The sequence below is a fragment of the Carassius carassius genome, unplaced genomic scaffold (genome assembly GCF_963082965.1).
Source record: "Carassius carassius unplaced genomic scaffold, fCarCar2.1 SCAFFOLD_76, whole genome shotgun sequence".
NCBI lineage: Eukaryota > Metazoa > Chordata > Actinopteri > Cypriniformes > Cyprinidae > Carassius > Carassius carassius.
Genome location: NW_026775122.1, coordinates 159,567 through 182,921, shown reverse-complemented (window position 1 = coordinate 182,921; position 23,355 = coordinate 159,567). Strand labels below are relative to the sequence as shown.

Below are 23,355 nucleotides of genomic sequence, written 5' to 3'. Positions count from 1 at the left end.
AGTCAGCAACTTGCGCCGTCGTTAAGAAGGCTCGAAGTGCACGAGTCGCCGATAGGGCTAGAGGAGCTGATGAGATCTTTGTTTGGACCCGTCACTAAAGAGAGCCTTCCAGAGTTTGCATCCCGTCACGTACAAGAAAGTGCTGCCTTCCCATGCCAGCTAAATAAACACTAAGTGCTGACAGCGCAAACGCAGAGAGTGCAAATACAGACGATGACCAGTGGCACGCCCTCATGCAGCGTGTTGGCGGACGGCCAAATTGATTCTGCTATTGCATTTTGATGTAGCTCTGTCCTCGGTCCACCGATAACCACAAGCCCAATCAAGGCAATCTCTTTCTCATGCCTACATCTGAAAAGTTGGAGAAAATCTTATATGAATAAAAGAGTCTTTTAAAGAAATCCCTTATTCCGAGGTCACCGTAGCCACCAGATCCATTCTGTATCCAGATCAGTGGGCCGCTTCAGTCACCCGGATCCAGTCAGTATCCAGACAAGATGGTGGATCAACACCTAGAAAGGACCTCTATGGCCCTGAAACACAGCGGAGACCGGGACAACTAGATGAGCCCCAGATACAGATCCCCTGTAAAGACCTTGTCTTAGACGACCACCAGGACAAGACCACAGGAAACAGATGATTCTTCTGCACAGTCTGACTTTTCTGCAGCCTGGAGCTGATTTGCTGGTTTCTTCTGACCAGAGGAGAACTGTCTCCCCGACTGAGCCTGGTTTCTCACCGGGTTTTTTCTCCATTTTTTCACCGATCGAGTTTTGGTTCCTTGCCTCTGTCGCCTCTGGCAGGCATAGCTGGGGACACTTCATGTACAGCGATATCGTTGACTTGATTGCAAATTATTGCACAGATACTATTTAAACTGAACTTAGCTGAATGATGACATCATCGATTTCAATGACGAAATGCCTTTAACTGTCATTTTGCTTTATTGACGCACTGTGTTCCTAATTAATGTTGTTCAGTTGCATTGACACAATCCTTTTTGTTTAAAGCGCAATTAAAAAAAAGTCCAAACAATGACCCCTGCAACGGGTAGTGTTCCAAATGTTATGCGACTTTAGCTAATGATGGGTCCATCCGGAATTTGACGGTGCTAGGGCTGTGTCAGCGTCAGAAAAAGCCATGCATTGTTCAGTTATGTCGGTGCAGTAGCGTCGGTTTGGGGAGAAACAGCAAAATGCACAGCTCCTCGTTAGTAAAGTGGACAGTATCTCCGCCTGTCACGCAGAAGACCGGGGTTCGATTCCCCGAAGGGGAGAGCTAGCTCTTTTGGGCTTCCGAACGATCCATTCAAAAGTTTTGGGAGGAGCCACAGGTCACAGAAGGAGTTCTGCTTCGACATCAGCCCGAGTCAAAGGACATGCGTTGGCCGGGAATAAAACCCGGGTCAACTGCTTGGAAGGCAGCTATGCTCACCACTATACCATCAACGCAGTCAGCAGTCAGCAGTCAGCAACTTGCGCCGTCGTTAAGAAGGCTCGAAGTGCACGAGTCGCCGATAGGGCTAGAGGAGCTGATGAGATCTTTGTTTGGACCCGTCACTAAAGAGAGCCTTCCAGAGTTTGCATCCCGTCACGTACAAGAAAGTGCTGCCTTCCCATGCCAGCTAAATAAACACTAAGTGCTGACAGCGCAAACGCAGAGAGTGCAAATACAGACGATGACCAGTGGCACGCCCTCATGCAGCGTGTTGGCGGACGGCCAAATTGATTCTGCTATTGCATTTTGATGTAGCTCTGTCCTCGGTCCACCGATAACCACAAGCCCAATCAAGGCAATCTCTTTCTCATGCCTCCATCTGAAAAGTTGGAGAAAATCTTATATGAATAAAAGAGTCTTTTAAAGAAATCCCTTATTCCGAGGTCACCGTAGCCACCAGATCCATTCTGTATCCAGATCAGTGGGCCGCTTCAGTCACCCGGATCCAGTCAGTATCCAGACAAGATGGTGGATCAACACCTAGAAAGGACCTCTATGGCCCTGAAACACAGCGGAGACCGGGACAACTAGATGAGCCCCAGATACAGATCCCCTGTAAAGACCTTGTCTTAGACGACCACCAGGACAAGACCACAGGAAACAGATGATTCTTCTGCACAGTCTGACTTTTCTGCAGCCTGGAGCTGATTTGCTGGTTTCTTCTGACCAGAGGAGAACTGTCTCCCCGACTGAGCCTGGTTTCTCACCGGGTTTTTTTTCCATTTTTTCACTGATCGAGTTTTGGTTCCTTGCCTCTGTCGCCTCTGGCAGGCATAGCTGGGGACACTTCATGTACAGCGATATCGTTGACTTGATTGCAAATTATTGCACAGATACTATTTAAACTGAACTTAGCTGAATGATGACATCATCGATTTCAATGACGAAATGCCTTTAACTGTAATTTTGCTTTATTGACACACTGTGTTCCTAATTAATGTTGTTCAGTGGCATTGACACAATCCTTTTTGTTTAAAGCGCAATTTAAAAAAAAAAAAAAGAGTCCAAACAATGACCCCTGCAATGGGTAGTGTTCCAAATGTAATGCGACTTTAGCTAATGATGGGTCCATCCGGAATTTGACGGTGCTAGGGCTGTGTCAGCGTCAGAAAAAGCCATGCATTGTTCAGTTATGTCGGTGCAGTAGCGTCGGTTGGGGGAGAAACAGCAACATGCGCAGCTCCTCGTTAGTATAGTGGACAGTATCTCCGCCTGTCACGCGGAAGACCGGGGTTTGATTCCCCGACGGGGAGAGCTAGCTCTTTTCGGCTTCCGAACGATCCATCCAAAAGTTTTGGGAGGAGCCACAGGTCACAGAAGGAGTTCTGCTTCGACATCAGCCCGAGCCAAAGGACATGCGTTGGCCGGGAATCGAACCCGGGTCAACTGCTTGGAAGGCAGCTATGCTCACCACTATACCACCAACGCAGTCAGCAGTCAACCACTTGCGCCGTCGTTAAGAAGGCTCGAAGTGCACGAGTCGCCGATAGGGCTAGAGGAGCTGATGAGATCTTTGTTTGGACCCATCACTAAAGAGAGCCTTCCAGAGTTTGCATCCCGTCACGTACAAGAAAGTGCTGCCTTTCCATGCCAGCTAAATAAACACTAAGTGCTGACAGCCCAAACGCAGAGAGTGCAAATACAGACGATGACCAGTGGCACGCCCTCCTGCAGCGTGTTGGCGGACGGCCAAATTTATTCTGCTATTGCATTTTGATGTAGCTCTGTCCTCGGTCCACCAATAACCACAAGCCCAATCAAGGCAATCTCTTTCTCATGCCTCCATCTGAAAAGTTGGAGAAAATCTTATATGAATAAAAGAGTCTTTTAAAGAAATCCCTTATTCCGAGGTCACCGTAGCCACCAGATCCAGTCTGTATCCAGATCAGTGGGCCGCTTCAGTCACCCGGATCCAGTCAGTATCCAGACAAGATGGTGGATCAACACCTAGAAAGGACCTCTATGGCCCTGAAACACAGCGGAGACCGGGACAACTAGATGAGCCCAAGATACAGATCCCCTGTAAAGACCTTGTCTTAGACAACCACCAGGAGAAGACCACAGGAAACAGATGATTCTTCTGCACAGTCTGACTTTTCTGCAACCTGGAGCTGATTTGCTGGTTTCTTCTGACCAGAGGAGAACTGTCTCCCCGACTGAGCCTGGTTTCTCACCGGGTTTTTTCTCCATTTTTTCACCGATCGAGTTTTGGTTCCTTGCCTCTGTCACCTCTGGCAGGCATAGCTGGGGACACTTCATGTACAGCGATATCGTTGACTTGATTGCAAATTATTGCACAGATACTATTTAAACTGAACTTAGCTGAATGATGACATCATCGATTTCAATGATGAAATGCCTTTAACTGTCATTTTGCTTTATTGACGCACTTTGTTCCTAATTAATGTTGTTCAGTTGCATTGACACAATCCTTTTTGTTTAGAGCGCAATTAAAAAAAGTCCAAACAATGACCCCTGCAACGGGTAGTGTTCCAAATGTTATGCGACTTTAGCTAATGATGGGTCCATCCGGAATTTGACGGTGCTAGGGCTGTGTCAGCATCAGAAAAAGCCATGCATTGTTCAGTTATGTCCGTGCAGTAGCATCGGTTGGGGGAGAAACAGCAACATGCGCAGCTCCTCGTTAGTATAGTGGACAGTATCTCCGCCTGTCACGCGGAAGACCGGGGTTCGATTCCCCGACGGGGAGAGCTAGCTCTTTTCGGCTTCCGAACGATCCATCCAAAAGTTTTGGGAGGAGCCACAGGTCACAGAAGGAGTTCTGGTTCGACATCAGCCCGAGCCAAAGGACATGCGTTGGCCGGGAATCGAACCCAGGTCAACTGCTTGGAAGGCAGCTATGCTCACCACTATACCACCAACGCAGTCACCAGTCAGCCACCTGCGCCGTCGTTAAGAAGGCTCGAAGTGCACGAGTCGCCGATAGGGCTAGAGGAGCTGATGAGATCTTTGTTTGGACCCGTCACTAAAGAGAGCCTTCCAGGGTTTGCATCCCGTCACGTACAAGAAAGTGCTGCCTTCCCATGCCAGCTAAATAAACACTAAGTGCTGACAGCGCAAACGCAGAGAGTGCAAATACAGACGATGACCAGTGGCACGCCCTCCTGCAGCGTGTTGGCGGACGGCCAAATTGATTCTGCTATTGCATTTTAATGTAGCTCTGTCCTCGGTCCACCAATAACCACAAGCCCAATCAAGGCAATCTCTTTCTCATGCCTCCATCTGAAAAGTTGGAGAAAATCTTATATGAATAAAAGAGCCTTTTAAAGAAATCCCTTATTCCGAGGTCACCGTAGCCACCAGATCCAGTCTGTATCCAGATCAGTGGGCCGCTTCAGTCACCCGGATCCAGTCAGTATCCAGACAAGATGGTGGATCAACACCTAGAAAGGACCTCTATGGCCCTGAAACACAGCGGAGACTGGGACAACTAGATGAGCCCAAGATACAGATCCCCTGTAAAGACCTTGTCTTAGACAACCACCAGGACAAGACCACAGGAAACAGATGATTCTTCTGCACAGTCTGACTTTTCTGCAGCCTGGAGCTGATTTGATGGTTTCTTCTGACCAGAGGAGAACTGTCTCCCCGACTGAGCCTGGTTTCTCACCGGGTTTTTTCTCCATTTTTTCACCGATCGAGTTTTGGTTCCTTGCCTCTGTCACCTCTGGCAGGCATAGCTGGGGACACTTCATGTACAGCGATATCGTTGACTTGATTGCAAATTATTGCACAGATACTATTTAAACTGAACTTAGCTGAATGATGACATCATCGATTTCAATGACGAAATGCCTTTAACTGTCATTTTGCTTTATTGACGCACTTTGTTCCTAATTAATGTTGTTCAGTTGCATTGACACAATCCTTGTTGTTTAAAGCGCAATAAAAAAAAAAAAAAGTCCAAACAATGACTCCTGCAACGGGAAGTGTTCCAAATGTTATGCGACTTTAGCTAATGATGGGTCCATCCAGAATTTGACGGTGCTAGGGCTGTGTCAGCGTCAGAAAAAGCCATGCATTGTTCAGTTATGTCGGTGCAGTAGCGTTGGTTGGGGGAGAAACAGCAACATGCGCAGCTCCTCGTTAGTATAGTGGACAGTATCTCCGCCTGTCACGCGGAGGCCAGTCGCGGATAGGTGTAGAGCGCTGACTAGCCAATAGCAACGAAGGAAATTCCAGGGAGGCGGGACGAAAAAAATACACAGAATTAGAGGTTCGAATCCCGTCTCGGCCACAAATACCATAAAATGAGTTTGTATTCGTTTTTTCATCTAGATACACTTTAAGTACGATTAACATATAATAGACGAACTTTGTGAACAAAGATAAAATAAAACTTATAATAATTGTTCTTTTGTATGGTGTACAAAATGTCCAACGATCTTAAGAAACATATACATTATAATAGGGAATAGTTATTTTTAATATAGAAAAATGTGAATAATTAAAAAGAACACTTTGATAATGTTTCAGGCCTTTATTTATAAAGATACATCTATTTATATGTGTATAACTGTACAGAAAACCCATATATATGAAATATAACTAAAACTTACAAAAAAGTAAGTTTTTCATTTTATTTATAGTAAAGTAATATACTTATAAAAATTAAAAGAAAAAATAACAAAAATATATAATAATTAAATAAATATACATAAAATAATCATAGGTTATTAAACAACAGCAACAGATATAATAAAAATAAAGATGTGGAGAACAGAAAAAAACAATACAAATATGTTTTATATTAAATAATTATGTATGTTTAATGGTAACAGTTATTAACATTCAGTGTTTACATATCTGAGCAAGTAAATAAAATGTAATATCAATTTAAAAGAAAATCAACAAAATGTATACATTTTTTAATCAATAAAACTTAACACACAGTTCAATACAGTTCAAACAAGGCCACATACTTATAGTATTTTAATTAACAAATTGAAATACATGAAAATATTTAAATGTATAGATTCAACAACAACAACAATAATAAAATCTAAAGTTGTGGAGAACACAGAAAAAAAATATTACACTACCACTTAAATGTTTTTGAACAGTAAGATTTGTAATTCTCACCAAGCCTGCCTTTATTTGGTCCAAAATACAGTAAAAGCAATAATATTGTTGAAATATTTTTACTAGTTAAAATAACTGCTTTCTATTTGAACATATAGTAAAATGTATTTTATTTCTGATGAGCAGCTGTATTTTCAGCATCATTTCTCCAGTCTTCAGTGTCACATGATCTTCAGAAATCAGAATAATATGATGATTTACTGCTCAAGAAAAAATATTATTATTATTAGTAATATCAATATTTTAAACCCCCCAGGGATTCTTTAAATAGAAAGATCCAAAGATCTGCATTTATTTGAAATAAAAAGCTTTCTTAACAATATAGATTGTACCATTCTTTTGGGGGGAAAGAAATGACAGAAATTAATGCCTTTTTTTTAGCAAGGATGATTTAAATTGATTAAAAGTGATGATAAAGATTAAAAATGTTGATGATGAAAATGTAATATATATATATATTTCAGATAAATGCTGTTCTTCTGAACTTTCTATTCATGTAAGAAACTGAAAAGATTGTACTTGGCTGTTTTCAACATAACATAACAACAACAGTAATAATAATAATAATACATTTTTCTTGAGCAGTAAATCATCATATTATTCTGATTTCTGAAGATCATGTGACACTGAAGACTGGATGAATGATGCTGAAAATACAGCTGTGCATCACAGAAATAAATTACAGTATATATTCAAATATATAGCCTTCCTGATGATGTTCGGGGTTCAGACACACTCTCTCTGTTTAAATCTAGATTATAAACGCATCTCTTTCGCCAAGCATTCGAATAATGTATCTTAAATTGTGAGTGTAGTTGTATCTGATCAAATGCGCATTCTTATTCTTTAGCTTGGGTTAAACTAATTAATTTTACTCTGTTGGAACAGCAGCTATGCTAATGATGTCTCTATGTGTCTCTGTTTCTGCTGGGATCTTCATCCCGTGGTATCTAGGATTTACACAAGCTCCAGTCTGGATCCAGAACACCTGAGAAGAGATGATGCTGACCCTCAGAGGACCCCAGATGATCCTAACCCTGAATCAACAAACAGAACTAACAACTATTGCTACATGTGTGACTGCATCATATAATAATTATTAATTATTAATAAAATTAATAATGTTCATCGTCTGGCTGACTACGTCTTGTATGAATTTTTCTACAAATCCTGTCATACGTGCACAAACGGACAGTCACCACTTATAAGCTACTACTAAATATTGTAGAAACATAATTTTCTGTAACAATTTGTATTGTAAAAAGCGCTATACAAATAAACTTGAATTGAATTGAATTGAAATAGAAAGCAGCTGATTTAAAATAGTAAGAATATTTAAAATGCTACAGTTTTTGCTGTACTTTGGATAAAATAAAGGCAGGCTTGGTGAGCAGAAGAAATTCTCAAAAAACATTAAAAATCTTACTGCTGAAAAACATTTGACTGGTAAGAGTATTTTAAATAAAATATTTATTTACGGAGTTTAATAATAGCCGTTACTAACATTTAGTGTTTACAAAACTGAGCAAGATAAAATAAAGCAAGTCAATACAATTAATTAACACACTAAAGTACAGTGTAAACAAGGCCAATACTTCTGATGTTTTATTTAACAAATGGAAATCAATTAAATAATTTAAAATTGTAGATTAAACAACAAGAGCTACAATAATATTAATAATAATACAATTTGTGGAAGACACAGAAAATAAAACAAGCCTTCGACCTGTTTAAGAAGATCCTTGCTCCTATGTTGCGTTGCCAAGAGATGTTCAAGAGAGGCAGTTCTCAACAGATCTGTCCATCTATGGTCCAACACGAAGACCAGCCGTTCTGAGGGGTCCAGTGTGAGCTGAACGAGGGACGCAGTTATGGCAGATGGTGTGGTGTTCTACAGAAGATTAACAGCATTACTTTATTAAAATATTTGTCTCGGTGTTGTGTGCACATATGAGACAGACAGTTTACACACATAAGTGCCTGTATGAATTATTTATTTACCTGCATCCGGAAGAAACCCTTCTGACCTTTGATCCTCCGCTCTCAAAGTGTCTGGTGTGATGTTATGGTGGAGTGAGACGGGTGGATGGGTCTTGACACAGCATGCATCATCTTAACATTCCTGAAATATAGATTCAAATTAAATATATCAAATGTATTTTATAATTCATAATATATATATATATATATTATATATATATATGTGTGTGTGTGTGTGTGTGTGTGTCTTTATTTTTACAATTTTTTTTTATATTTGAATATATTTTCTAATCATTGTAATTTATTCCTGTTATGAAAAGCTGAATGTTCTGAATTATTACTCCAGTCTTCAGCATCACGTCAACCTTCCGAAAATAATGTGCTTTCATCATTGTAGTGACAATGATAATATCAACATTGATTACAATAAGAAATGTTTTGTGAGCAAATAATCATATAAATAATGATTTCTGGATCATATGACACACTGAAGAGTATAAATGATGCTGAAGAATTCAGCTTTGCATCACAGGAATAAAGTTAATTTAACATAGGAAATAGTTATTTTAAGTTGTACCACACAGTAAATGTTGACAATTTATATATATATATATATATAAGGGTCATCAAGGGTGACGACGCCTGCCCACATGCGTTTCGTCAGCCCCCCCCCCCCCCCACTCCAAAAGGGAGGAGTAAAACTCACAAAAGTCCCCTCGGTCCACCAATAACCACAAGCCCAATCAAGACAATCTCTTTATCATGCCTCCATCTGAAAAGTTGGAGAAAATCTTATATGAATAAAAGAGTCTTTTAAAGAAATCCCTTATTCCGAGGTCACCGTAGCCACCAGATCCAGTCTGTATCCAGATCAGTGGGCCGCTTCAGTCACCCGGATCCAGTCAGTATCCAGACAAGATGGTTGATCAACACCTAGAAAGGACCTCTATGGCCCTGAAACACCTCTAGCCCTATCGGACAACTAGATGAGCCCCAGATACAGATCCCCTGTAAAGACCTTGTCTCAGACGACCACCAGGACAAGACCACAGGAAACAGATGATTCTTCTGCACAGTCTGACTTTTCTGCAGCCTGGAACTGATTTGCTGGTTTCTTCTGACCAGAGGAGAACTGTCTCCCCGACTGAGCCTGGTTTCTCACCGGTTTTTTCTCCATTTTTTCACCGATCGAGTTTTGGTTCCTTACCTCTGTCGCCTCTGGCAGGCATAGCTGGGGACACTTCATGTACAGCGGTATCGTTGACTTGATTGCAAATTATTGCACAGATACTATTTAAACTGAACTTAGCTGAATGATGACATCACCGATATCAATGACGAAATGCCTTTAACTGTCATTTTGCTTTATTGACGCACTGTGTTCCTAATTAATGTTGTTCAGTTGCATTGACACAATCCTTTTTGTTTAAAGCGCAATTTAAAATAAAAAAAAAAAAAAAAGAGTCCAAACAATGACCCCTGCAACGGGTAGTGTTCCAAATGTTATGCGACTTTAGCTAATGATGGGTCCATCCGGAATTTGACGGTGCTAGGGCTGTGTCAGCATCAGAAAAAGCCATGCATTGTTCAGTTATGTCGGTGCAGTAGCGTCGGTTGGGGGAGAAACGGCAGCATGCGCAGCTCCTTGTTAGTATAGTGGACAGTATCTCCGCCTGTCACGCGGAAGACCGGGGTTCGATTTTCCGACGGGGAGAGCTAGCTCTTTTCGGCTTCCAAACAATCCATCCAAAAGTTTTGGGAGGAGCCACAGGTCACAGAAGTTCTGCTTCGACATCAGCCCGAGCCAAAGGACATGCGTTGGCCGGGAATCGAACCCGGGTAAACTGCTTGGAAGGCAGCTATGCTCACCACTATACCACCAACGCAGTCAGCCACTTGCGCTGTCGCTAAGAAGGCTCGAAGTGCACGAGTCGCCGATAGGGCTAGAGGAGCTGATGAGATCTTTGTTTGGACCCGTCACTAAAGAGAGCCTTCCAGAATTTGCATCCCGTCACGTACAAGAAAGTGCTGCCTTCCCATGCCAGCTAAATAAACACTAAGTGCTGACAGCGCAAACGCAGAGAGTGCAAATACAGACGATGACCAGTGGCACGACCTCCTGCAGCGTGTTGGCGGACGGCCAAATTGATTCTGCTCTTGACATTTCGATGTAGCTCTGCTGTGAGCAGAGCACCCAAATATACAGGTCACTCGCAAAAGTTCCCCTCCACGGAAATCTTTAGTAAAAGGCGAAAGATTTATGCGACAATGAAGAGAAACTCGAGCTGTGTCTACGAACCCTCAGGCCTGTGCGCTGCCTCTGGTATACCACTACGCTCTCCAAGGGTCATCAAGGGTGACGACGCCTGCCCACATGCGTTTCGTCAGCCCCCCCCCTCCACTCCAAAAGGGAGGAGTAAAACTCACAAAAGTCCCCTCGGTCCACCAATAACCACAAGCCCAATCAAGACAATCTCTTTATCATGCCTCCATCTGAAAAGTTGGAGAAAATCTTATATGAATAAAAGAGTCTTTTAAAGAAATCCCTTATTCCGAGGTCACCGTAGCCACCAGATCCAGTCTGTATCCAGATCAGTGGGCCGCTTCAGTCACCCGGATCCAGTCAGTATCCAGACAAGATGGTTGTACAACACCTAGAAAGGACCTCTATGGCCCTGAAACACCTCTAGCCCTATCGGACAACTAGATGAGCCCCAGATACAGATCCCCTGTAAAGACCTTGTCTCAGACGACCACCAGGACAAGACCACAGGAAACAGATGATTCTTCTGCACAGTCTGACTTTTCTGCAGCCTGGAACTGATTTGCTGGTTTCTTCTGACCAGAGGAGAACTGTCTCCCCGACTGAGCCTGGTTTCTCACCGGTTTTTTCTCCATTTTTTCACCGATCGAGTTTTGGTTCCTTACCTCTGTCGCCTCTGGCAGGCATAGCTGGGGACACTTCATGTACAGCGGTATCGTTGACTTGATTGCAAATTATTGCACAGATACTATTTAAACTGAACTTAGCTGAATGATGACATCACCGATATCAATGACGAAATGCCTTTAACTGTCATTTTGCTTTATTGACGCACTGTGTTCCTAATTAATGTTGTTCAGTTGCATTGACACAATCCTTTTTGTTTAAAGCGCAATTTAAAATAAAAAAAAAAAAAAAAGAGTCCAAACAATGACCCCTGCAACGGGTAGTGTTCCAAATGTTATGCGACTTTAGCTAATGATGGGTCCATCCGGAATTTGACGGTGCTAGGGCTGTGTCAGCATCAGAAAAAGCCATGCATTGTTCAGTTATGTCGGTGCAGTAGCGTCGGTTGGGGGAGAAACGGCAGCATGCGCAGCTCCTTGTTAGTATAGTGGACAGTATCTCCGCCTGTCACGCGGAAGACCGGGGTTCGATTTTCCGACGGGGAGAGCTAGCTCTTTTCGGCTTCCAAACAATCCATCCAAAAGTTTTGGGAGGAGCCACAGGTCACAGAAGTTCTGCTTCGACATCAGCCCGAGCCAAAGGACATGCGTTGGCCGGGAATCGAACCCGGGTAAACTGCTTGGAAGGCAGCTATGCTCACCACTATACCACCAACGCAGTCAGCCACTTGCGCTGTCGCTAAGAAGGCTCGAAGTGCACGAGTCGCCGATAGGGCTAGAGGAGCTGATGAGATCTTTGTTTGGACCCGTCACTAAAGAGAGCCTTCCAGAATTTGCATCCCGTCACGTACAAGAAAGTGCTGCCTTCCCATGCCAGCTAAATAAACACTAAGTGCTGACAGCGCAAACGCAGAGAGTGCAAATACAGACGATGACCAGTGGCACGACCTCCTGCAGCGTGTTGGCGGACGGCCAAATTGATTCTGCTCTTGACATTTCGATGTAGCTCTGCTGTGAGCAGAGCACCCAAATATACAGGTCACTCGCAAAAGTTCCCCTCCACGGAAATCTTTAGTAAAAGGCGAAAGATTTATGCGACAATGAAGAGAAACTCGAGCTGTGTCTACGAACCCTCGGGCCTGTGCGCTGCCTCTGGTATACCACTACGCTCTCCAAGGGTCATCAAGGGTGACGACGCCTGCCCACATGCGTTTCGTCAGCCCCCCCCCTCCACTCCAAAAGGGAGGAGTAAAACTCACAAAAGTCCCCTCGGTCCACCAATAACCACAAGCCCAATCAAGACAATCTCTTTATCATGCCTCCATCTGAAAAGTTGGAGAAAATCTTATATGAATAAAAGAGTCTTTTAAAGAAATCCCTTATTCCGAGGTCACCGTAGCCACCAGATCCAGTCTGTATCCAGATCAGTGGGCCGCTTCAGTCACCCGGATCCAGTCAGTATCCAGACAAGATGGTTGTACAACACCTAGAAAGGACCTCTATGGCCCTGAAACACCTCTAGCCCTATCGGACAACTAGATGAGCCCCAGATACAGATCCCCTGTAAAGACCTTGTCTCAGACGACCACCAGGACAAGACCACAGGAAACAGATGATTCTTCTGCACAGTCTGACTTTTCTGCAGCCTGGAACTGATTTGCTGGTTTCTTCTGACCAGAGGAGAACTGTCTCCCCGACTGAGCCTGGTTTCTCACCGGTTTTTTCTCCATTTTTTCACCGATCGAGTTTTGGTTCCTTACCTCTGTCGCCTCTGGCAGGCATAGCTGGGGACACTTCATGTACAGCGGTATCGTTGACTTGATTGCAAATTATTGCACAGATACTATTTAAACTGAACTTAGCTGAATGATGACATCACCGATATCAATGACGAAATGCCTTTAACTGTCATTTTGCTTTATTGACGCACTGTGTTCCTAATTAATGTTGTTCAGTTGCATTGACACAATCCTTTTTGTTTAAAGCGCAATTTAAAAAAAAAAAAAAAAAAAAGAGTCCAAACAATGACCCCTGCAACGGGTAGTGTTCCAAATGTTATGCGACTTTAGCTAATGATGGGTCCATCCGGAATTTGACGGTGCTAGGGCTGTGTCAGCATCAGAAAAAGCCATGCATTGTTCAGTTATGTCGGTGCAGTAGCGTCGGTTGGGGGAGAAACGGCAGCATGCGCAGCTCCTTGTTAGTATAGTGGACAGTATCTCCGCCTGTCACGCGGAAGACCGGGGTTCGATTTTCCGACGGGGAGAGCTAGCTCTTTTCGGCTTCCAAACAATCCATCCAAAAGTTTTGGGAGGAGCCACAGGTCACAGAAGTTCTGCTTCGACATCAGCCCGAGCCAAAGGACATGCGTTGGCCGGGAATCGAACCCGGGTAAACTGCTTGGAAGGCAGCTATGCTCACCACTATACCACCAACGCAGTCAGCCACTTGCGCCGTCGCTAAGAAGGCTCGAAGTGCACGAGTCGCCGATAGGGCTAGAGGAGCTGATGAGATCTTTGTTTGGACCCGTCACTAAAGAGAGCCTTCCAGAATTTGCATCCCGTCACGTACAAGAAAGTGCTGCCTTCCCATGCCAGCTAAATAAACACTAAGTGCTGACAGCGCAAACGCAGAGAGTGCAAATACAGACGATGACCAGTGGCACGCCCTCCTGCAGCGTGTTGGCGGACGGCCAAATTGATTCTGCTCTTGACATTTCGATGTAGCTCTGCTGTGAGCAGAGCACCCAAATATACAGGTCACTCGCAAAAGTTCCCCTCCACGGAAATCTTTAGTAAAAGGCGAAAGATTTATGCGACAATGAAGAGAAACTCGAGCTGTGTCTACGAACCCTCGGGCCTGTGCGCTGCCTCTGGTAAACCACTACGCTCGCCAAGGGTCATCAAGGGTGACGACGCCTGCCCACATGCGTTTCGTCAGCCCCCCCCCCCTCCACTCCAAAAGGGAGGAGTAAAACTCACAAAAGTCCCCTCGGTCCACCAATAACCACAAGCCCAATCAAGACAATCTCTTTATCATGCCTCCATCTGAAAAGTTGGAGAAAATCTTATATGAATAAAAGAGTCTTTTAAAGAAATCCCTTATTCCGAGGTCACCGTAGCCACCAGATCCAGTCTGTATCCAGATCAGTGGGCCGCTTCAGTCACCCGGATCCAGTCAGTATCCAGACAAGATGGTTGTACAACACCTAGAAAGGACCTCTATGGCCCTGAAACACCTCTAGCCCTATCGGACAACTAGATGAGCCCCAGATACAGATCCCCTGTAAAGACCTTGTCTCAGACGACCACCAGGACAAGACCACAGGAAACAGATGATTCTTCTGCACAGTCTGACTTTTCTGCAGCCTGGAACTGATTTGCTGGTTTCTTCTGACCAGAGGAGAACTGTCTCCCCGACTGAGCCTGGTTTCTCACCGGGTTTTTTCTCCATTTTTTCACTGATCGAGTTTTGGTTCCTTGCCTCTGTCGCCTCTGGCAGGCATAGCTGGGGACACTTCATGTACAGCGATATCGTTGACTTGATTGCAAATTATTGCACAGATACTATTTAAACTGAACTTAGCTGAATGATGACATCACCGATTTCAATGACGAAATGCCTTTAACTGTCATTTTGCTTTATTGACGCACTGTGTTCCTAATTAATGTTGTTCAGTTGCATTGACACAATCCTTGTTGTTTAAAGCGCAATTTAAAAAAAAAAAAAAAAAAAAAGAGTCCAAACAATGACCCCTGCAACGGGTAGTGTTCCAAATGTTATGCGACTTTAGCTAATGATGGGTCCATCCGGAATTTGACGGTGCTAGGGCTGTTTCAGCGTCAGAAAAAGCCATGCATTGTTCAGTTATGTCGGTGCAGTAGTGTCGGTTGGGGGAGAAACGGCAACATGCGCAGCTCCTCGTTAGTATAGTGGACAGTATCTCCGCCTGTCACGCGGAAGACCGGGGTTTGATTCCCCGACGGGGAGAGCTAGCTCTTTTCGGCTTCCGAATGATCCATCCAAAAGTTTTGGGAGGAGCCACAGGTCACAGAAGGAGTTCTGCTTCGACATCAGCCCGAGCCAAAGGACATGCGTTGGCCGGGAATCGAACCCGGGTCAACTGCTTGGAAGGCAGCTATGCTCACCACTATACCACCAACGCAGTCAGCAGTCAGCAGTCAGCCACTTGCGCCGTTGCTAAGAAGGCTCGAAGTGCACGAGTCGCCGATAGGGCTAGAGGAGCTGATGAGATCTTTGTTTGGACCCGTCACTAAAGAGAGCCTTCCAGAATTTGCATCCCGTCACGTACAAGAAAGTGCTGCCTTCCCATGCCAGCTAAATAAACATTAAGTGCTGACAGCGCAAACGCAGAGAGTGCAAATACAGACGAAGACCAGTGGCACGCCCTCCTGCAGCGTGTTGGTGGACGGCCAAATTGATTCTGCTCTTGACATTTCGATGTAGCTCTGCTGTGAGCAGAGCACCCAAAAATACAGGTCACTCGCAAAAGTTCCCCTCCACGGAAATCTTTAGTAAAAGGCGAAAGATTTATGCGACAATGAAGAGAAACTCGAGCTGTGTCTACGAACCCTCGGGCCTGTGCGCTGCCTCTGGTAAACCACTACGCTCGCCAAGGGTCATCAAGGGTGACGACGCCTGCCCACATGCGTTTCGTCAGCCCCCCCCCCCACTCCAAAAGGGAGGAGTAAAACTCACAAAAGTCCCCTCGGTCCACCAATAACCACAAGCCCAATCAAGACAATCTCTTTATCATGCCTCCATCTGAAAAGTTGGAGAAAATCTTATATGAATAAAAGAGTCTTTTAAAAAAAATCCCTTATTCCGAGGTCACCGTAGCCACCAGATCCAGTCTGTATCCAGATCAGTGGGCCGCTTCAGTCACCCGGATCCAGTCAGTATCCAGACAAGATGGTTGATCAACACCTAGAAAGGACCTCTATGGCCCTGAAACACCTCTAGCCCTATCGGACAACTAGATGAGCCCCAGATACAGATCCCCTGTAAAGACCTTGTCTCAGACGACCACCAGGACAAGACCACAGGAAACAGATGATTCTTCTGCAAAGTCTGACTTTTCTGCAGCCTGGAACTGATTTGCTGGTTTCTTCTGACCAGAGGAGAACTGTCTCCCCGACTGAGCCTGGTTTCTCACCGGGTTTTTTCTCCATTTTTTCACCGATCGAATTTTGGTTCCTTGCCTCTGTCGCCTCTGGCAGGCATAGCTGGGGACACTTCATGTACAGCGATATCGTTGACTTGATTGCAAATTATTGCACAGATACTATTTAAACTGAACTTAGCTGAATGATGACATCACCGATTTCAATGACGAAATGCCTTTAACTGTCATTTTGCTTTATTGACGCACTGTGTTCCTAATTAATGTTGTTCAGTTGCATTGACACAATCCTTGTTGTTTAAAGCGCAATTTAAAAAAAAAAAAAAAAAAAAAGAGTCCAAACAATGACCCCTGCAACGGGTAGTGTTCCAAATGTTATGCGACTTTAGCTAATGATGGGTCCATCCGGAATTTGACGGTGCTAGGGCTGTTTCAGCGTCAGAAAAAGCCATGCATTGTTCAGTTATGTCGGTGCAGTAGTGTCGGTTGGGGGAGAAACGGCAACATGCGCAGCTCCTCGTTAGTATAGTGGACAGTATCTCCGCCTGTCACGCGGCGGCCAGTCGCGGATAGGTGTAGAGCGCTAACTAGCCAATAGCAACGAAGGAAATTCCAGGGAGGCGGGACGAAAAAAATACACAGAATTAGAGGTTCGAATCCCGTCTCGGCCACAAATACCATAAAATGAGTTTGTATTCGTTTTTTCATCTAGGTACACTTTAAGTACGATTAACATATAATAGATGAACTTTGTGAACAAAGATAAAAATAAATCTTGTAATAATTGTTCTTTTGTATGGTGTACAAAATGTGCAAAGATCTTAAGAAACATATACATTATAATAGGGAATAGTTATTTTTAATATAGAAAAATGTGAATAATTAAAAAGAACACTTTGATAATGTTTCAGGCCTTTATTTATAAAGATACGTCTATTTATATGTGTATAACTGTACAGAAAACCCATATATATGAAATATAACTAAAACTCACAAAAAAGTAAGTTTTTCATTTTATTTATAGTAAAGTAATATACTTATAAAAATTAAAAGAAAAAACAAAAATATATAATAATTAAATAAATATACATAAAATAATCATAGGTTATTAAACAACAGCAACAGATATAATAAAAATAAAGATGTGGAGAACAGAAAAAACAATACAAATATGTTTTATATTAAATAATTATGTATGTTTAATGGTAACAGTTATTAACATTCAGTGTTTACATATCTGAGCAAGTAAATAAAATGTAATATCAATTTAAAAGAAAATCAACAAAATGTATAAATTTTTTAATCAATAAAACTTAACACACAGTTCAATACAGTTCAAACAAGGCCACATACTTATAGTATTTTAATTAACAAATTGAAATACATGAAAATATTTAAATGTATAGATTCAACAACAACAACAATAATAAAATCTAAAGTTGTGGAGAACACAGAAAAAAAATATATTACACTACCACTTAAATGTTTTTGAACAGTAAGATTTTTAATTCTCACCAAGCCTGCCTTTATTTGGTCCAAAATACAGTAAAAGCAATAATATTGTTGAAATATTTTTACTAGTTAAAATAACTGCTTTCTATTTGAACATATAGTAAAATGTATTTTATTTTTGTGATGAGCAGCTGTATTTTCAGCATCATTTCTCCTGTCTTCAGTGTCACATGATCTTCAGAAATCAGAATAATATGATGATTTACTGCTCAAGAAAAAATATTATTATTATTATTATTATCAATATTTTAAACCCCCCCAGGGATTCTTTAAATAGAAAGATCCAAAGATCTGCATTTATTTGAAATAAAAAGCTTTCTTAACAATATAGATTGTTCCATTCTTTTGGGGGGAAAGAAATTACAGAAATTAATGCCTTTTTTTTTTAGCAAGGATGATTTAAATTGATTAAAAGTGATGATAAAGATGAAAAATGTTGATGATGAAAATGTAAAAAAAAATATATATATATATATATATATTTCAGATAAATGCTGTTCTTCTGAACTTTCTATTCATGTAAGAAACTGAAAAGATTGTACTCGGCTGTTTTCAACATAACATAACAACAACAGTAATAATAATAATAATAGATTTTTCTTGAGCAGTAAATCATCATATTATTCTGATTTCTGAAGATCGTGTGACACTGAAGACTGGATGAATGATGCTGAAAATACAGCAGAGCATCACAGAAATAAATTACAGTATATATTCAAATATATAGCCTTCCTGATAATGTTCGGGGTTCAGACACACTCTCTCTGTTTAAATCTAGATTATAAACGCATCTCTTTCGCCAAGCATTCGAATAATGTATCTCTTAAATTGTGAGTGTAGTTGTATCTGATCAAATGTGCATTCTTATTCTTTAGCTTGGGTTAAACTAATTAATTTTACTCTTTTGGATCAGCAGCTATGCTAATGATGTCTCTATGTGTCTCTGTTTCTGCTGGGATCTTGATCCCGTGGTAACTAGGATTTACACAAGCTCCAGTCTGGATCCAGAACACCTGAGAAGAGATGATGCTGACCCTCAGAGGACCCCAGATGATGCCAACCCTGAATCCACAAACAGAACTAACAAATATTGCTACAAGTGTGACTGCATCATATAATAATTATTAATTATTAATAAAATTAATAATGTTCATCGTCTGGCTGACTACGTCTTGTATGAATTTTTCTACAAATCCTGTCATACGTGCACAAACTGACAGTCACCACTTATAAGTTATTACTAAATATTGTAGAAACATAATTTTCTGTAAAGTTGCTTTGTAACAATTTGTATTGTAAAAAGCGCTATACAAATAAACTTGAATTGAATTGAATTGAAATAGAAAGCAGCTGATTTAAAATAGTAAGAATATTTAAAATGCTACTGTTTTTGCTGTACTTTGGATAAAATAAAGGCAGGCTTGGTGAGCAGAAGAGATTCTCAAAAAACATTAAAAATCTTACTGCTGAAAAACATTTGACTGGTAAGAGTATTTTAAATAAAATATTTATTTACGGAGTTTAATAATAGCCGTTACTAACATTTAGTGTTTACAAAACTGAGCAAGATAAAATAAAGCAAGTCAATACAATTAATTAACACACTAAAGTACAGTGTAAACAAGGCCAATACTTCTGATGTTTTATTTAACAAATGGAAATCAATTAAATAATTTAAAATTGTAGATTAAATAATTTAAAATTGTAGATTAAACAACAACAGCTACAATAATATTAATAATAATATAATTTGTGGAAGACACAGAAAAAAAAACAAGCCTACAACCCGTTTAAGAAGATCCTTGCTCCTATGTTGCGTTGCCAAGAGATGTTCAAGAGAGGCAGTTCTCAACAGATCTGTCCATCTATGGTCCAACACGAAGACCAGCCGTTCTGAGGGGTCCAGTGTGAGCTGAACGAGGGACGCAGTTATGGCAGATGGTGTGGTGTTCTACAGAAGATTAACAGCATTACTTTATTAAAATATTTGTCTTGGTGTTGTGTGCACATATGAGACAGACAGTTTACACACATAAGTGCCTGTATGAATTATTTATTTACCTGCATCCGGAAGAAACCCTTCCCTTCAGTGTCTGGTGTGATGTTATGGTGGAGTGAGACGGGTGGATGGGTCTTGACACAGCATGCATCATCTTAACATTCCTGAAATATAGATTCAAATTAAATATATCAAATTTATTTTATAATTCATTATATATATATATATATATATATATATATATATATATATATATGTATGTGTGTGTGTGTGTCTTTATTTTTACAAATTTTTTTTTATTTTTTTTTATTTGAATATATTTTCTAATCATTGTAATTTATTCCTGTTATGAAAAGCTGAATTTTCTGAATTATTACTCCAGTCTTCAGCATCACGTCAACCTTCCGAAAATAATGTGCTTTCATCATTGTAGTGACAATGATAATATCAACATTGATTACAATAAGAAATGTTTTGTAAGCAAAAAATCATATAAATAATGATTTCTGGATCATATGACACACTGAAGAGTATAAATGATGCTGAAGAATTCAGCTTTGCATCACAGGAATAAAGTTAATTTAACATAGGAAATAGTTATTTTAAGTTGTACCACACAGAAAATGTTGACAATTTTTTATATATATATACATATATGTATATGTATATGTATATATATGTATATATATATATATATATATATATATATATATATATATATATATATATATATATATATAGGAAATAGTTATTTTGAAATTGTACCACACAGTACATGTTGACAATTATATATATATATATATATATATATATATATATATATATATTTATATATTTGCACTAAAGTCTTGAAAATCACATAACATTCAAAACAGTTGCTATAAATAATCACATAAGTATGATTATATGATAATATAATAAGTAATTAATTGTAAGGTTTTTTTTTTTGGTTTAGTTTTTTTAAAAGAAACACAGAATTCACTTTACCTGCTTGTTGGGAGTTTGGCAGCGTATGTTGTTCAAACAAAACAATTTCGTGAAGAAATCTCAGATCGTAAAACGCGTCTCCTCTCCTTCAGAGCGAATGATTGACAGATGAGTATCTGCTGTTTGAATTCCCCGCCACGGAAGAAGCGAAACAGCGCCAGGAAATCTACGTGTGGCCACAAATATATTGCATCCGTAGTGTTAAGCACTACCATAGAGAATGAATGGGAAAAGTTAAGAGAAGTTAAGCTTAACTATTTTCGGCTCCCGCGCGGCAGACCGGGGTTCGATTCCCCGACGGGGAGAGCTAGCTCTTTTCGGCTTCCGAATGATCCATCCAAAAGTTTTGGGAGGAGCCACAGGTCACAGAAGGAGTTCTGATTCGACATCAGCCCGAGCCAAAGGACATGCGTTGGCCGGGAATCGAACCCGGGTCAACTGCTTGGAAGGCAGCTATGCTCACCACTATACCACCAACGCAGTCAGCAGTCAGCAGTCAGCCACTTGTGCCGTCGCTAAGAAGGTTTGAAGTGCACGAGTCGCCGATAGGGCTAGAGGAGCTGAGGAGATCTTTGTTTGGACCCGTCACTAAAGAGAGCCTTCCAGAGTTTGCATCCCGTCACGTACAAGAAAGTGCTGCCTTCCCATGCCAGCTAAATAAACACTAAGTGCTGACAGCGCAAACACAGAGAGTGCAAATATGGAATGAGAGAGTGATGGGACTGCTACGGAGATCAAAATATTGGGAGCAGATGTGGGCCAAGAAATGGAAAAGAAAAAGTAGAAAGATAATGTCAAGTAATGGCAGATGAATAATTTGAAGGTTATGAGAAGGGAAATGTGGATGTAGGAAGATTTGAAGGGAAAATATAGAGCAATTGGATGCAACAAATAGAATGAAAAGAGCAGAATGGAAAAGCTCTAGATTGTTTGGAAACTGAAGAAGAATGAAAAGTATGTGTTATGTTTGGGGGACAATGCTGTATTTATATACCAAATAATACTGCTCCAGAAGGAGCATTTACTGAAGTGCTGAACATTGTTTTATCTTTAATGAGGGGTTAGGGAGACTGGATCTTTTACTCCCTCCTTGTCAAATTAGGAGAGAGATGTTTGGTCCAGTAATCCCTCAGAGTGGAATTTCATAATCTAGTCACTGGTGATAATACAATGTGACTTATTTAGTCACTAGGTAGTGTAACTAATATGACTGGATTATGGAGTAGCACTCTGGATAAAAATAATCAAATGTGAGACTTATTAAGTCTCAAAGGGGAGAATGTGGAAGATTTTTATTGGTCAATATGTAAACTAATCAGGCATAATCAATGTGACTCTAGCCATTTATGTATGAAGTTATTATACTGTTATAATCATGCTTTTGACTGTATGTAGAGGCCTGCCTGAGAATGGAATGTGCAGAGAGTGCAGGGGGATAGTATATGGTGCATCTGCACACTCTATTTGGACATTAGACAAAATATATGATCAGACCTCCTTGGTGCAGACATTACCAAAATACAGCATATAGTAAAGTTGGACACCCTATTTTGACATAAGACAAAATATATGATTAGGCCTCCTCGTTTCACTTAGAATAAATTCTACATCCTAAAAGCAAGCTGGAGACAGCCATGAAAGGTAAAAGAGTTGATAAACAGAACCATATGTATGAAATGTATTGAACATGGGCACGCCTTCAGAAGCATTGTATAAAATAGAGAACCGACACAGGCTCGACAGACTGTTCTGCAGAGCTTTCTCGGTTTTATTTTTTCTTGAGAATAAAATCTTTCTTCTGGAAACAGAACCCTGAGACAGTGTGATTCCTCAGATCCATGGCCGACGAAAATACACTACACACGCGGAAGACCGGGGTTCGATTCCCCGACGGGGAGAGCTAGCTCTTTTCGGCTTCTGAACGATCCATCCAAAAGTTTTGGGAGGAGCCACAGGTCACAGAATGAGTTCTGCTTCGACATCAGCCCGAGCCAAAGGACATGCGTTGGCCAGGAATCGAAACCGGGTCAACTGCTTGGAAGGCAGCTATGCTCACCACTATACCACCAACGCAGTCAGCAGTCAGCCACTTGCGCCGTCGATAAGAAGGCTCGAAGTGCACGAGTCGCCGACAGGGCTAGAGGAGCTGATGAGATCTTTGTTTGGACCCGTCACTAAAGAGAGCCTTCCAGAGTTTGCATCCCGTCACGTACAAGAAAGTGCTGCCTTCCCATGCCAGCTAAAT

The 23,355-nt window shown here is 41.4% G+C and overlaps 9 non-coding genes across 9 annotated transcripts; 1 reads left to right on the top strand and 8 right to left on the bottom strand.

Moving 5' to 3' along the window:
• Positions 1–2,853: 2,853 nt before the first annotated feature.
• trnag-ucc (transfer RNA glycine (anticodon UCC)) lies at positions 2,854–2,925 on the bottom strand. Its single transcript has one exon. It is a non-coding gene; the product is annotated as a tRNA-Gly (tRNA).
• A 1,210-nt stretch (positions 2,926–4,135) lies between these two features.
• On the top strand, positions 4,136–4,207 carry trnad-guc (transfer RNA aspartic acid (anticodon GUC)). The gene has a single exon. It is a non-coding gene; the product is annotated as a tRNA-Asp (tRNA).
• A 103-nt stretch (positions 4,208–4,310) lies between these two features.
• trnag-ucc (transfer RNA glycine (anticodon UCC)) lies at positions 4,311–4,382 on the bottom strand. The gene has a single exon. It is a non-coding gene; the product is annotated as a tRNA-Gly (tRNA).
• Positions 4,383–10,752: 6,370 nt separating this feature from the next.
• LOC132136787 (U5 spliceosomal RNA) lies at positions 10,753–10,867 on the bottom strand. The gene has a single exon (XR_009431569.1). It is a non-coding gene; the product is annotated as a U5 spliceosomal RNA (small nuclear RNA).
• A 1,606-nt stretch (positions 10,868–12,473) lies between these two features.
• Positions 12,474–12,588, bottom strand: LOC132136785 (U5 spliceosomal RNA). Its single transcript, XR_009431567.1, has one exon. It is a non-coding gene; the product is annotated as a U5 spliceosomal RNA (small nuclear RNA).
• A 1,605-nt stretch (positions 12,589–14,193) lies between these two features.
• LOC132136784 (U5 spliceosomal RNA) lies at positions 14,194–14,308 on the bottom strand. Its single transcript, XR_009431566.1, has one exon. It is a non-coding gene; the product is annotated as a U5 spliceosomal RNA (small nuclear RNA).
• Positions 14,309–15,562: 1,254 nt separating this feature from the next.
• trnag-ucc (transfer RNA glycine (anticodon UCC)) lies at positions 15,563–15,634 on the bottom strand. The gene has a single exon. It is a non-coding gene; the product is annotated as a tRNA-Gly (tRNA).
• A 300-nt stretch (positions 15,635–15,934) lies between these two features.
• LOC132136786 (U5 spliceosomal RNA) lies at positions 15,935–16,049 on the bottom strand. The gene has a single exon (XR_009431568.1). It is a non-coding gene; the product is annotated as a U5 spliceosomal RNA (small nuclear RNA).
• A 5,469-nt stretch (positions 16,050–21,518) lies between these two features.
• Positions 21,519–21,590, bottom strand: trnag-ucc (transfer RNA glycine (anticodon UCC)). The gene has a single exon. It is a non-coding gene; the product is annotated as a tRNA-Gly (tRNA).
• Between the last annotated feature and the right edge of the window lie 1,765 nt (positions 21,591–23,355).